The sequence below is a fragment of the Pleurodeles waltl genome, chromosome 8 (genome assembly GCF_031143425.1).
Source record: "Pleurodeles waltl isolate 20211129_DDA chromosome 8, aPleWal1.hap1.20221129, whole genome shotgun sequence".
NCBI classification, from domain to species: domain Eukaryota; kingdom Metazoa; phylum Chordata; class Amphibia; order Caudata; family Salamandridae; genus Pleurodeles; species Pleurodeles waltl.
In genome coordinates, this window is record NC_090447.1 from 198,706,929 (window position 1) to 198,723,248 (window position 16,320).

Here is a 16,320-nt window from a genome sequence, read left to right on the forward strand (position 1 = left end):
CAGGGTGCTAAGTAAGTAAAAGACAGGACATGTATTTGTGTGTTTTACATGTCCTAGTAGGGAAACACTCACAAATTCATTTTCCACTACTTTGAGGCCTGCTCGTCTCATAGACTAGCATTAGAACTGCCCTCATATACTTTTAAGTGATAGAGTCTGATCTGGAAGGAGTAGCCCTGTCATGTTTAGTATGGCCAGAATTGTAACAGAAAATCCTACTTACTAGTGAAGTTGGATTTCATATTACTATTTCAGAAATGGCACTTTTAGAAAGTGGGCATTTCTCTGCACTCTCTGCCATCTGTGCCATACAGCCTGTCTCCAAACCATGTCTGGTCTGTACTGGTTGACAGTTCCCCTTGTGCATACCACCCAGACAGCCATAAACGCAAGACACTCAGGGGCAGATGTACAAAGATATTTGCATGTCGCAAACAGCGAATTTCGCTGTTTGCAACGTGCAAAAAGCACTTTGCAATGCACAAACCCCGTTTTGCGAGTCGCAATTAGGAAGGGGTGTTCCCTTCCTAATTGCGAGTCGCAGTGCAATGCAGGATTGCTTTGTGACCGCGAACGCGGTCGCAAACCAATCGCAGTCTGCACCCTTCTGTAATGGGTGGTAACCCATTCGCAAAAGGGAAGGGGCCCCTGTGGGAACCCTTCCCCGTGGTGAATGGCACTGCAAACATTTTTTCAGAGTAGGCAGTGGTCCCATGGACCACTGCCTGCTCTGAAAAAATGAAACAAAAACGTTTCATTTTTCGTTTTTGTAATGCATCTCATTTTCCTTTAAGGAAAACGGGCTGCATTACAAAAAAAAACTGCTTTATTAAAAAGCAGTCACAGACATGGCCGTCTGCTGTCCGCAGCAGGCCACCATCCCTGTGAGGGCCGCCACTCACAAGGGGGTCACAAATTGCGACCCACCTCATGATTATTTATGAGGTGGGCCTTTGCGACCCCCTTGCGAGTCGCAGATGGTGTCAGGGACACCATCCAACATTCCGAATTGTGACTCGCAAATTGCGAGTCGCTCTGACTCGTAATTTGCGGGTTGCAATTCGGAATGTACCTACATCTGGCCCTCAGTCTCATCTGCATTCATCTGCATACAGAATGGGTCTCCCTGGGCAAGAAGGGTGGAGGGGTTCTCTCTTACATTTCAAAGGCCTGTGGCCTGCCCTCACACAAAGGACTGATAACCCCCCACAGGGATCCTGACAGACAGGTCTGGACTGAAAGGGGAACTTGTGCACTTCAAATCCACTCTTTGAAGTCTCCCTCACTTCAAAGGCACTTTTGGGTGTATTTACTGGGTCTTTGACCCCACCAAATCGGACACTTCTGGACCTACACCTGGGCTCTGTCAGAGAGACTGCCTGGCTACCCAAAGGACACCTCTGCACTGCTTTGCTGGAGGACTGCTTTCCTGCTTGTTGCCCTGCTGCCGGGTGCTCCTGACTCTGCTGGAAGGACTCTGTCTTCCTCCTAAAGTGCTCTCCAAGGGTTTGGAGTGAGCTTGCCTCCTGTTTCTGAAGTCTCAGAGCCAACAAAGACTTCACTCCTTCAGGAAATTCTTGTGTGTTGGAAAATTGATGCAATGCCTTCCAAAATCGACGCAGAACCTGCATCGCAGATGGAAAATCGCCACGCCACCGACTGGAACAACGCAGCACCGGACCCACAACTGGAAATCTGATGCAGCACCTGCCCTGTGGCTGAAAAATCACTGCAGGGCCTACTGGATCAACGCAGCACCTGCTCCTTTCTACCAGCGTGTCCAGCATTTTGAACACATTGTCCCTGGGCATCAAAATACCCCCGCATAGCAGGGAGGAACCAAGGCTGCGTGCCTGGAAATTGACGCATCACCTTGCAGCATGGAAAGAAACAACATTGTGCCCCGCAAGAAAATCCGACGCAACACCTTATTTTTCAATGCATCTCCTCCTGTGCGGTCTCCGTGCGTCGTTATTTTTTATGCATCCCAGGTTCTGTGTGTTACACAGATACAACCACTGTTTCTTAGGAACTGAGACTCTTTTAAACCTTTAAAAGTGATATTTCAACTTGTACTTATGGGATTTTTGTCGTTTTGATCTTATTTTATTCAGATAAATATTATCTATTGTTCTAAAACTGTGTGGTGTGTTTTTGTGGTGTTTTCACTGTGTTACTGTATGAGTTATTGCACAAATACTTTACACATTGCCTTCTAAGTTAAGCCCGACTGCTCAGTGCCAAGCTACCAGAGGGTGGGCACAGGATAATTTGGATTGCGTTGTGACTTACCCTGACTAGGACTGTGCTCTCTGCTTGGACAAAGGTGTATACCTCTGCCAACTATAGACCGAATTTCTACAGTTGGATAACACCAATTTGTACACGACCATGCAGGAGTATTTTCACTGATGATTTGTTTCACAATGCAGTACAGCTTTTTAATATTAGCTTGCAGGCTGACCTTCAGAGGTGAAAGAAGTGTTAGCATGTGCTAAGCTTTTGTTTTTAAAGTAATTTCTTGACCTACTTGCCCCACTTGCAGCCCCTTGCATATAAGGAGGAGGACAAGCATTAATACAGGGCTGCCCCTACCTTTGCGGCTTCTTTTGTCTATGGCCATGAGGGTCATTCTCCACCATTCCCTAACGAGATCCACCTCCTTTTCATGGCAAAATCTCTTCTATATGGATATATGCCGGAGGCCATATCTGCCGGACTCTTCTAGTATGCTCACTCGTCCTCATGCTGAGACATCTTCTGTACTCTTCTCTAATGACCAGGAATGGTGCTTTAGGTTAAAGGACGGATTTGCAGGTCCTCACAGTCCCAGAAAATGTCCTCCCTGCCTAAGATAAATGTATACTCCCATTGAAAGTAATAAATCCATGCTAATAAATGCTTGTTTATTTTCTTTCAAATATAATAGCCTCAGATATTCTGTGCCTGTCTGTAATGTCTGTGCAGTGGCTGAAGTTAAAGCAAAATCAAGAAACTCTTTTTTAGAGCTACATACCGAGTAAGAAACATTCAGACTAGCTATGTGGAAAGTTGTGAAGGTTGATAGCTCAAAGCTTGACAGTTTTTATAAAGATGACCAGATTCACCAAACACGAAGTTGGCAAAACAAATGCAGAAAGAGCCCCGACCTGCAGCAATAATTTTACCTCTTACAGTGTTTTTTTCGTGGTCCTTCTCAATTACCCATTATTGGAATTACCTCTTACATTGCTTTTTTCCTGGTCCTTCTCAATTACACAGTATTGGAATCCCGTCAGGTGGACTTTTGAAGTCTGTGGCGGGTCTTCTCCTGGACGTAAGTGATGGGGAGGAATGTTGAGCGATAGAAACGAATGCCGGCTGCTTAATATCCTTTTCATTAACCTCTATTCGCCCACTAATTCAGAAATAGCTGTTGACAATCAAGAACCCCGTTAACTCATTCCCTTGACAAAATACACCTTAATAAAATGAAGCATAACACCATCAACTTTGTTTTTCTGCTTGCAATCAACTGCAAGATTCCTGACTCCTGATGTTTGAAAGAACTTGCCATTAGTAGATCCATTCCTTGATCGGCAAATTCTTTGTTATTTCCATCATTAATTTACTCCCTTAGTTAGATTGTGATATGTGCAGCAAATCGTGATCTCTTTCTCATAACTTTCATTGTCATTTATTACCTTATTCCATTATGTCTTGACTGTGCAAACTCAGACTTCATTGGCTACCCTTCTCCCCACTACAGGCAGTGAGTACTTAGCTTTGCATTGAGGCCAGCAGATTTGACCATGCTTCGCCAGTGCTTGAACATCTGCATTGGTTTCTATTGTCTGGCCTCAATGCATTGTGCTGCACATTCTAAGTCACTTATTTGCAGCCACCATGCTATTTGGTCAAGCAGCGTGAGGAACCAGTGGGGAAATCACTGATGCCATACACAACACTGGTTTGTACTAGGACGCATTTCAACTTCTGTGCACCAGCTGCATAACGTGACACGAGGCACTATTAAAAACAAAAAATGAATAATTCTCCGCAATTAGAGCATTCACTGGAGACAGTATGGAGCAGAAACATGGAGCAGCCATTCACCTGCTGCTCCGTGTTTCTGCACATTTATTTCTTGACCCTTGATAGGGCTATGAAGTCCCACGAGGCTGAGTGTCCTCACTGATGCACTCACTCTTTCAGGGACCTTCAGGGCCTCCCTCTGGGCCAGGGTCATTATTGACACTTTTAAAATACTAAAAGTGAGGCCCCTGCTGTACTGTTAGTTTCAGCACAGAAGTATCAGAGACCTGCCATTGGAAGGACCTTATTAATTCCTGGGTGGTACACTCTATGTGTGCTACCTCACAGGTGCCACAGATGTATTTATCCATAGTTACGGATTTCTATATAGTACTACCCGATCCTGTGGGGACTCAGTGTACTCTACATAGAACAAGGTCATGTGACCTGCCTTCTCTGCAATGAAACATGGGGAGGCAGAGAAGAAAAGAAGGGTATGGATTTGTGTGAGAGACATAAAGAATATCATAGACTTCCTCACAGGCAAGGTGTTTGATGGACAAAAGAGTTATCTTGAATCATGGTAGAGTTCTGGGAGGATTTACTGCTTTTGCACAGCACTGAGCTGCTAACAGGTAAGGCTGAATTTCTTGAGTTCTAGTATCAGACGATCCTTAATTCCGAGGTCTACTGCACTACTGCAGATAGTTTGAACTGAAGTGCATCCATCCCTCTTGTTTAATGCTCTAGCTTGGCCATCTTCCTGAATCTGCATGCCTTCTGTGACACCTGACCAAATGTAAGAAGACTCAGTTGTTAGAGGTCTGGTGCTGGTGACAAACCTTAAGCTCACTGGAGTAATTATATGCTGTGCTTAGGCCCACTGGAAGCACATTTACAAAAATCAAAATGTGACACAGCGCTCCCAACTTGTGGTAGGGAGATGCCACCTCAAGTAGTATGTGCACCTACTAGAGGTTGCCACTAAAATGGAATACTGCATTAAATTGGCTGCAGGTGGGATCACATATAGAAAAAGACAGAATAAATCGAGGAACATGAAGAAAATGAAAAACCCCACGCCTGTAAATAACCACGAAATATAATCTTTGTGAATGCCTTAGATTTTGGGGATTTGATGTGCTACTCTAAGCCTATTCTAAAACCGCTGTTCTGAAGGAGAAGACTTACAACCAAATGGAGACCCAAACTTTGACTTTTATACCAATGGAGACATATAACTACGATACATATTGAAAGAGAATGTTAAATACTACGCATGAGGCAGTATGACTGAGGGTATTTGTACTCCAGTACGGACACTGAAATGAAGGCTTCTGATGCTGTGCAGAATTTAGGTGTTATGCTTGACGCCCATCTCTTATTAGAAAAGCATGTGTCCAAGGTGGCTGGCACCTTTTTCTCTTTATTACAAAGCCTCAGAAAGATATTCCTGGTTCTGCCAGTGTCTGCTAGAGCCACAATCACCAGAAGCATTATGTGAGGACAGCTGGATTACTGTAATGCCATCCTTCTGGGGGCACCTGATTATTTGACCAAGAGACTCCAAAGAGTCCATTCAGCTGCTGCTAAACTGGCACTGAGTTTACTCCGTAGGTCCCCTGTCACAAGTGCGCTCAAGGAATTGCATTGGCTCCAAATAGGTAAGAGGACACTTTTCAAAGAAATGTGTCTGGTGTTCAAGGCATTTCATGGAAAAGGTTCGGTCATTTTGCTAAATAAATTTCAGAGATACGTGCAAAGCAGAATTTTGCGCTCTGCTTCCCCTAATTTGGTGTGTTAGCCGAGATTTCGCTAATTTGGTGTGTCAACTGAGACGAAGAGCTACTGGGAGGCCAAGATTTTTCTTGCAAAGCTGCTCAGCTGTGCAATGCATTGCCCAGCTCACTGAGAGAGCAAACGGAGCTGTTAAGTTTAGAAAAGCTTTGAAGACATTCTTGTTTCCTAAATAGATGTTTGTTGTGGATACTGACTACTTACCCTCCACTCCTTCTTTCTAGCCTTGCAGTCGCTTTAGCGCCAGGATACCTGCTTTGGTCACAGTGTGCTTTATAAATCCTATAAATAAAAAAAAACAATAAATAATTAAATAAATGTATACATTTTTGTGTATATTATAATTTTCATGGTTTACAAGGAAATACAACATGTTTGTCCACTATATGTTCGGGGAGCTTCAAATTGTCGATTCTAATCTATTTTTCACACAAAATATGCATGTAAAAGTTATTTTTGGATACATTTGTGGATGTGGGCCTATAAATATAAATTATATGTGGGCTTTTAAATGGTAATTTGCGTAGATTAACTCAGATTTAGTAAAAATATAATCTGTATTTAAAGTAGAAATAATTTCCATCCAATTGTGACCGTCGAAGCCTAATAAAATATGTGTCAAGAAGGAGCTCGTTTGCATGTTTAATATCACAGATTCGGCATAGACACTATTTTGCCACAATCATAGAGAGACAATTATCAGTTGTGATGGTTTATTGCAATTATTCATAATTTAAAATTAATGTCATGTAATTTAGGCTGTTTTTTGGTTCGCATGCGTGAAAGGACAGTTGGGTTAGACACCATGGCTCGATGTTCGTACTGAGTTAGAAGAGGCTCACAGTATATAGAAAGCAGTAAAATATACAGACAGTAAAATTCTGGCAAGGAGCCAACGAGTTTCCGCTGGTCACTGGGCCTATCTAAGACAGACTTATCCACCCTTGCTCCTCTCCCTTCCACCTGATGTACGAAGAAACTTGAAGCATCTTCCAACCCCTCCAAGTACAGAACTCCGGGCCAGATTTATTGAAAAGTGGCGCAGTGCTGCGCCAAAATTGGCAGCGAGGAGTGATAAAAGTATTCCTCCTCGTTGCGCCCTGCTAATGCCATCCCTGGGGGTGGCGTTAGATTTTGGTGCTGCCTCAGGTTTACGAAATTTCATAAATCTGAGGCAGCGTCAAAATGCAATGGGTGTTGCTGTGGCACGCCCACAGTAACACCCCTTGCACGCCCCTTCCACTCACAGTGCTGCGTGGGAAGGGGCCGTATTTACAAGCCACAAAAAGTAGCTTAACGCCACCTTGTAAATACGGCTCAGTGCTTAGCGCCACAGGAGCGTCACAAAAAGTGACGCTCCAGGGGCCTATAAATACGTCCCAGAGTTCTTAGTAGCTGTTGATTACACATGTGCTGCTGACTCGCAGCTGACCAACTGAACCAGAGCACAAGGGATAAAACCGTTGCAAAAGGGTACAATCCTCATCATAAAAAACAAGCATCGGCAAAGCCAATCACTCCCGCCTTTTGGCTTTGCCAATGTTTTGTGCCAATATCTTGTAGCATCGGAAAAACATGAGACAAACATGGTTATTTCTGTTACTAAACAGCATTGGCAACAAAATTAAAATAAAAAAGGCTTAATGTATACAGGTTTATAAGTCATCATTCCTGTATGTATGCGCCATAACACTATGGCAGCATCGTGTGATGATATGTACACCTGCATGTGCCACCATACTTATGTCATGAAGGGGAATCCATTTATTTTTTTCATTTACAGTTCCAAGATGACAGAGGCATTGGCTGCCGCGATAATGAATGGTCCTTTAATATTGGAAGCATCACTTTTTGGTTTGTCAAAAATCACCTTGTCCCACCATGTGCATCACCCGGGGGCACATTAGATAAACGCTGCGCATGAAGTTCCATCTAGATTTTATTTTTTGATCTTGGAAGAGAAGGGGAATTTGCACTGGTACTGGCTAAAGGCTGGGACTCGACTCTGCCTTTGATACACAAATGTGTCTCGCGAATGCACTCTTCTTGAATGTAAAACACAATGTTCCTACCTCAGAAAGGAATAACTCTTGGGTCGTCTGATAAAAGTATTTTTGTCATCTTTGGCACTTACTTGTCGAATGTGATTTGGGTCGATTGTTTCCATAATAAGGAAGTGCAACTATGGAATGCATATCTTTTTCCGTATGCCATGCGCTGGTTCCTTTAAAGCGAAGCTGCACACAACTGGGGTACCATCCTCTAGGTATCTTTCAGGAGCAGAGCACTATATAAGTACCACCATAGCCAAATCACACAAATATTCAAACTCAGTGGGAACTTTGTGTCTGCGTGGTTCGTGAATCAAGAGTACAGACTTTTGACAAATGCATGTACCTGACATTAATGAGTGAAATGCAGAAATGCTGTGGATGATAGTCACTCCCTTGGCCAGCACTGCAACCAAGATTTGACATGAACTCCTGACTCCCTCAGGTCCACAAACTGCCCTTCATATCAGAATTATTTCATGACATGTGCAAAGTGGGCATTTGTCCAAGGTTCACCTTCCAAGGGGGTCCAGAGAAATCGAACTTCCTCTCTATCTCCATCTGTACATTTCGACATCTTAACCTTTAATATATTATTCAATATTGTTTGGCATCATGATGCTTGAAATAGTAGAAAATGAGTAATAAAATGCACAGCTGTTCCACTCAGGGGGCCCTAAAGAATGTCTTGCCCAGGGCACCCAAATTCCTTAAGATGACACTGCTTGATCTCCATCTACTTGCAACTGTTTCACAAACTAAGGCCCATATTCAATCATTTTTCATGCAAAAGAGCGCAGCCAATAAATTAGCCGTTGCATTGCGCAGGTGGGAAATCACAGTGCAGAGCCTGTCCACTACGATTGACCTGTTGCGGCCATCTTCCCCTGCATTGGTGCTTTTAAAGGCAGCCTTGGGCATCACACCACCTGGCAGAGCTCAGCGTGCAATGTCTTTCAATAAGCAGAACCTTCCAGCATAAATTCCTGACTGTGGACAAGCATAGGAGGATCATAGTTGCTGAATGTATGCTGTAAACTTCCGGACACGTGCAGTGCCTAGATTGTTTTTGAGACATGAAAATATTTCTCTTTGTTAGTGCCTGCTTCAAAGAGATTTTTAATGCAAAGCCTGGTCTGTCTCTCTTGAGCTTGGTTTAAAAAACTGGGGGTATTTGCACGGTAACTCCCCAGTAACACAATGCGAGACAAAGCAGTGCAAAGAGCGTTTTGTGCCTAAAAAAGGGCATCTTTCCAGCGTAAAATACCTTTTTGCTCTGAAAAGTAAATACTAGTTCTTTGCTCTGTGCTACTTTGCGTGACTTTGCGACAGTTAATTAGTTAGTTCTTCTGGGACTACATCTTACCACTAAATATCAAAGTGCAATGAAGATGCAGGGTCTATGCTTCACAACACTAACGTTTTATTTCTCAGCCAGGGGGCACTCTGGCCTCATGAAAAATCCACAACGCTCATTAGTAATATTTATGCAATTGTACTGTTTTTTTTTAATCAGGGGAGAACAATCGTAATTAAACACAGATTCGTATTTATGATTCAGTCCCCCATAACTAATCCATTAAGCATCTGCTTTTTAGACGTTTAAAAGGGATTTGGATGATGCTTTCTAATGTCGCTATTATGGGCAACAATGTAACCTCAGGGTTGCCAGAGAAGGATGAAACAAGGTATGTGATATGACAAAAGTAATAGGCATAGGGTTATCTACCAATATTACACATATGCTTATAGGCAATAAATCATTTTGTGGCACTGTTGACAAACATGCTAAAGTACACAGATAATAATTTTGCAAACATGTGAATGTCAGCTCAAAGTATAATAAGCCCTTCTCTAGAAAGCCCCTCCCTCAAAAAGCCTTAGTCTTGGAGACTAAGGGCCAGATGTAGCAAAGGGTTTTTACCCATTTTGTGTCTTTGGGAAAATGTGTTTGTACATATGGCCCCAAGAGTCTTAACCTTAGAACTAGTCATCGCATGCAAACTTTTAGCTCCTAGCAAGGCAATTGGTACACTGATAATATGCAAAATGTATGCAGCTAAAACAAAGCCAGCTGTTTCAATCTGCTCTGGTCTGGGTGCAAAGAACTCGTTATTAATGATACGTGCCCAGGAGCACTTAACTGCAATGGATTTTAGAAGATTTGCAGAAATGAATTTTGTTTGATATGCTCCATATGTCCCAGCGAGAAGCTACAGTAAAAGAGCTGTTCTTGAGAATATTTCATCCGACTTTGGGGTAGGAGTGTGCACACAGATTCTCTGAGAGTCCAAATGACAAAGGGCCACATCTACAAAGCATTTTTCTAGTTGCAAACAGTTCACTTCGCAGAACCGGCCAGTTTGCGATTACAGAAATGCTTTTTGGGATGTACTAAGAAAATGCTTTTTGGGATGTACAAAGCCCAAGTTGTGATTCGGTAAATTGTTACCGAATCGCAATTTGGGTTTAACAATTCGATATTGGGAAGGGGCGAGTTCAGGGCATCCCTTCCCAATACCAGCTCTGAATTGTATGTATGATTGTTTTGTGACCGTGAATGGGGGTCACAAAACAATCGCAGTTAGCACTAATTTCAAATTGATGTTAATCCATTCGCAAGGGGAAGGGGTCTCCAAGGGGCCCCTTCCCCTTTGTGAATGCACGTGAAAACGTTTTTTAATAGCAGACAGTGGTCCTGCGGACCACTGTCTACTCTTAAAAAATGAAACTGAAACATTTAATTATTTTCTTTTTAAACACATCGATTTTCCCTTAGGGAAACGAGGCTGCATTAAAAAAATGTAAAAGCAATCACAGACATGGTGGTTTGCTGACCCCAGAAGGCTACCATCCGTGTGATTTTTGCAATTCCCAGTGTGTCACACTTTGCGACCTACCTCATTAATGTTAATGAGGTAGGTCTATTTGCGACCCAATGGGATTCGCAAATGAAACTCAATGGATTTTCTTACATTTGAAATTGCGATTTCCCAATTGCGATTCACATGGAATCACAAATAGGAAATTCCAATTCCAAATGTTAGTGCATGTGTCCAAAAGTCACTTACAGCTGTAAACCTATGTATAGGGCCGAGCATTACACCATTTACATCAGTCAGGTATTCACAAAAGGATACCTGACTGATGTATATGTTAATTCTAATGAGGATTTGCCTACCATGACAGCAAACAAATTCTCCATTAGTAAATCCCACGCAAAGGGTAGGTAGTGAACAGACCAAATGTGGTTTCTTTGAGAGTTTATAAACCCCTACAAAGTCATTGGTTTATGAGAATTAACAAATTCTCACCGGCAAAAGTTCAGCCATGTGCTTCAGCAAGGTGTTGCAGCAACTTTCAATCGACAGTAGGAAGGAGAGTAAAACATTATCAGACTTAATGGGGTGAAAGGTAAGAAAGTTTTCTACACAAAAAATGTTTTTCACATGGGGTAAAAGAAGAATAAATGTGCTTACCTTAACACTGTCGCCACAATTCTGGATTAAAAAAAAACACAGGACTCATTCAGTAGTGCAAATTCCAAACCACAAATGGTGCAGCTTTCCAGGAGTACTGCTGCACATTTCCCTGATTTAAGAAATGCCTGTGAGCATGTGGTGGCATGTGTGCTGAACAGTACATATCCTGCAACCTCATTAATTCTTTTGCAATGATTTGCACTTCCTTGTTAGCCATAAAGCTCATTACATTAAGTATGCAGTGTTTCATTTCTGTTTAGAATTCGCACAGGATTTTGTGAGAAATCAGTTTGTTGGTTGAGGACGCTGAAACTCTACTCAAGCAACTGCCATAATCCTTGTAAGGGTGAGACACACAAAGTAACTAAATTAACTTGTGTTTAACCCTTTGGTAGCTTGGCACAAAACCAGTCAGGCTTAACTTAGAGGCAATGTACAAAGTATCTGTGCGGCATTTAGACAGTAATAAAGTGAAAGCACCACACAAAAAAGCCCCACACCAATTTACATATATAGCGTAAATTTAATAAACTATTTGACACCAAAATGATTAAAATCAAATCATTAGAACCATAGATATGAATTTCTAAAGTTTAAAGTTAAAAAATGTAAAGAACGCCTAAAAGACCAAGGAGCCAATGGCAGACATCTAGTTGTGTGAGACTGGGGCAAAGTTAAAAGTTATGGCCAACTGGAAAGGAGTGTGGGTTGGATGCACAAAGCGGATTGGGCCCGGCCTTCTCTTTCCTTTGGACTCAGAAGAATTTTTGTTGGAAAATGTCTGAGAGGGTAAAAGTTCAGTAGGGCATGGCATCTGGTGTTGTCTGAGGAGGAGGCGTTGTTGTCAAGGAGCTGCTGAACAAAGTTGTAGTAAAGATTCTTACGTTAGGACATAGTCTCTTTTTTAAAAGTCAAAAATTTCTAGTGGGACAAAGCTGTAGACTGTAGCCGACAAGGGTTTCAGGAGGCCGGACATGCCTTCTACAAGGAGCCGCTGAACAGGATTTGCTGCTGCGGAGAAGAACGTAGCGGGAGCTTCTGCAAAGTTAGGCCAACTATGGGATGAACCTTGGGCGGATCAGCAAGCAGGTAGGTCCCAGTCTCCTCTCAGTTCTCAGAGCACTTTTTGGCTGAAAATTTTCTAAGTCACAAGTTTTGGATTTGGGCTATCAGGGTGCTTTTTGTACCACTTTCAACGGTCCATGACTGGAGGATCAGGACTCACTCAGGCTGGGTCCAGGTGCGAGTTCAAGGTGGTTGGAGCCTTTTCTGTACCTGAGATTCTAACCCAGAGGCCTGCAAATTAGCCCTTCAAGTCACTCTGGAAGTCTTGGGTTTGAAACAGAGCATGTCTCAAGCAGTAGGGCTGACTTCTAAGGGCACATAACAGGTTTCAGGCAGCAGCACAGTCCCTCCTGCTGCAGCAAGGTTGTCCTTTGAAGGACACAGTAGGTGACAGCAGCAGGCAGTGCTCTGAGAGTCCATCTGCAGGTACAGGAGTGAACAGAGGAGTGGGTCTGAGGTTCCAATTTTTAGACCTGGTGCCCCCTTTGCAGTAAGGGAAACCTCTGGAGGCTTCGCCCCTCCCACAGAAGTGTCGGGAATGTCCTGTCTCCCTGGCCTGGTACCAGTCTGTCTGCAAGCACAATAGCTAATGCAAAGTTCTTTCTGTGAAAGCAGAGACACAAACGTTTGAAGTACAAGTGGGGTTGTGCAGTACTGCCCCCCCCATACAGTCTGAGATGGCCTGTCCAGGCATACCTAGTCCCTTTATTATGTGGCTGTCTGGGAATAATACATAAGGCCAACTACACCTAGTCATGTGACATAGGAACAGGCTGGGGGCACCACATGGTTAGGACAATAAAATGCCAACTTTCTAAAAGTGGCATTTTCAAAATTGTGACTTAAAATCTGACTTTATTGTTAAAGAGGATTTTCAGTTATAATTCCTCAGGCCCCAAACATGACTTATGAAATTTTATAAGGGAACCCAATGTTATCTAATGGGGGACATAGTCAAAAACATACCTGGGAGGTTTTCAGTACCAGGATATGTAAATCTTAAAACTACATGCCCAACTTTTTCATTACAATGCACTGTGCCATGTGGGCTATCTAGAGTCTACTTTAGGGGTGCTTTATATGTATTAAAAAGGAAGTTTAAGGCTTAGCCAGGGGGTTATTTTGCCAAGTTGAATTGGCAGCTTAAACTGTAATGGCAGGCATGGGACATGTTTTATGGGCTACTTAAGTGGGTGGCACAATAAATGCTTTTAATTTACCAGTCCCTGGTATATGGTAAACTACTTTACTAGGGACTGTTAGATAAACTAAATATGCCAATCAGGTGTAAGCCACTTTTAACAGGTTTTAGCGAGTGAGCACAAGCACTTTAGCACTGGTTAGCATTGGTAAAGTGCACAAAGCCCTAATGCAGACAAAAACAAATTCAGAAAAATAGGAAGGATGAAGACAAAATGTTTGGGGGTGACCTTGCAGAAAGGGTGACATCTTACAGATTCCATAACATTTCTTTCTAAGCTGGCCTACGTTTCCAAGTAACAACTCCTTCTTCCATGATTATGGCCTAGATTTAGGGTTAGTGCTGTGAATTAATGTCCACTACAGCATATGAAGAAGTGTGCCGTGTGAGGCTCCAAATATGCAAGGGTTTCATTTTGCACAGTATGACTTTTGATCAAGGCAATGCCACTTGTGCCCTTTGTACCAAGAGTTGCTAAAACTGCTCAAGAGCATTTGTTGCAACTTATTCATAACGTTGATGCCCTGATTCTGAAACACTTTCTTGTGCAAGTCTGACTTCACATGCAGAAAAAGTTAAAAACTGCATGAAAAATATGATCCTGATTTAAAAAAATGGTGTATATTGCATGTGGGAAACAGGAGGACGATTTACCAGTGCAGAGATTCCTATGTTAGGTCTGGCATTGTCTTCACACTCCATTATGGAATGCCTATCATACTGGCTAAAGTATAGGTGTACATCTCACAAAACAATCGGTTCCCTGTCATACGTGGCCTGATAATACTGTTGGTAGCAGGAGTACAGGACTAATCACGTTTAAAAGTGATGCAGGAATATCTCAGAAATACTGCTACTCATGAATTTGTATTCATTGATTTCCCCTCCTCAAAGCAGGCAAAATGCCTGGATTTAAAAAACCCTCCAGAAATGGGGAATATCATGCAGACATTTTTCTGGAAACACAGATTCTATCATGTTATTTGCCATTTCTCAATGGCATTCTTATAACAGCCCAGTATTTGTGCAACCCAGAATCCCTGATACCCAGCGTCCCGTGATGTCTGGATATGAGAATACCTGAGCGGTGTTCCAACATTTCCAATATTCGACCACCTAGAAGCATCTCTAATTTCCATTGAAGGTATAGGTATGGTTATCCCCCTACAAGGAGCTACAGTTCTCCGATATCCTTTTGGATGAATCATTAGATTGTTAAGGAATGAATAGTGGGTGCTAGATAGAAGTCTTTTTTCGTACTGCAAGGGTAACCTTGCTGTCAGTGAGTTAAAATGATATGTATTCATTTTTCATTACATTATTAAGAGAAGGTTACACAAAGTGCAAAAAGTATTTACAGCAGAGAGAGATGAACTAGTGAGAGTAAAAACAGTGGGATGTATTTCCAGTTGGACAACATCTGCATGAGTAAGTTCCATTCTCTAAGTGCTTTCTATTTGATAAGGCATGGGAATGGATAAACCTACATATAAAATCATGCACTATGGAGGCATGCAAGAACTGATCTTGCTACGCAAATCCTTCCTTACAACCCTAGGTTTGGGGAGCATGAACTCAGAATTCTTTTATAGCAAAGATTCACACGGACTCGATTCACAAGTTACATTCCATAGTGTGTAAACTAGTGCGACAAAAGCACTACGCGTGCTCTACACAATGCTATTCACAATGATATGGCTGGATAGCTCCACCTCTGCCTCACCTATATTTTCTGTATTGCGATCTCCACACATTTAGACGTATGTTTCTATAGTAAATGTGGGAGGTCCAAATGAATGTGGCTGCAAAATGGGGACTAGATAATATTCAATGACATGGAGTTAGGGAAATTTAAGAAAGGATTTAAGGAGGGACATGCAATACAATTACACACTCACTATAGAGTAAGGACATTGCTATCACAAACCACACTTCTAAAGTAACTACAGCCCTAACGGTCAACCACTGGTACTGCAGTACACTCCCATAGAAAACAATTGTGCCACGGAAATAAAATGACATCCCATAGGAACTCATTTAAATTAATTAATTAATTTCAACATTAAAACTTTATATATTTCTTTTTTAGCCTTCAAAATATGCAATTAATAATTTAATATTTAAATTTAATAATAAACCTCATTTAGGGAATTAAATTCAAATGTTAAACATTCATTAAAAAAAATGTAAATGAATTAAAAAAATAGGGGGTCATTACAACCCTGGCGGATGGTGGTAAAGCTGTGGAAAAACCGCAAACAGGCCGGTGGACAAAAAAAGGGAAGTACGACCCTGGCGGAAACTGCCAACAAAGACAGCCACTTTAACACTTCGCCCGCCACGGCGGTACAGACAAACAGCGTGGCGGTCACCGCCAACAGACAGGCGGAAGACAATGTACCGCCCACAGTATCATAACCTACCAATCCGCCACCTTTTCCGGGGCGGATTCTCTGTGGATAAAAACACGGCGGAAACAGCTTTTGCTATGGGAAAATGCTCACCTGAACACACTCCACGAGGAACGACGACTCCATGGAGCCGGAACTCCAAATCCTACCTGCCCTTGTCTTTCTGCTCCTCTACGAACAACAGCGACGTAGGCGCAGAACATACCGGTGAGTACTGCATCTACGACACGGGGGAGGCAAAAGTTAGGGGGACACCCACTAAACACCCCACCCCCACCCTCGCATATCACAACATACAC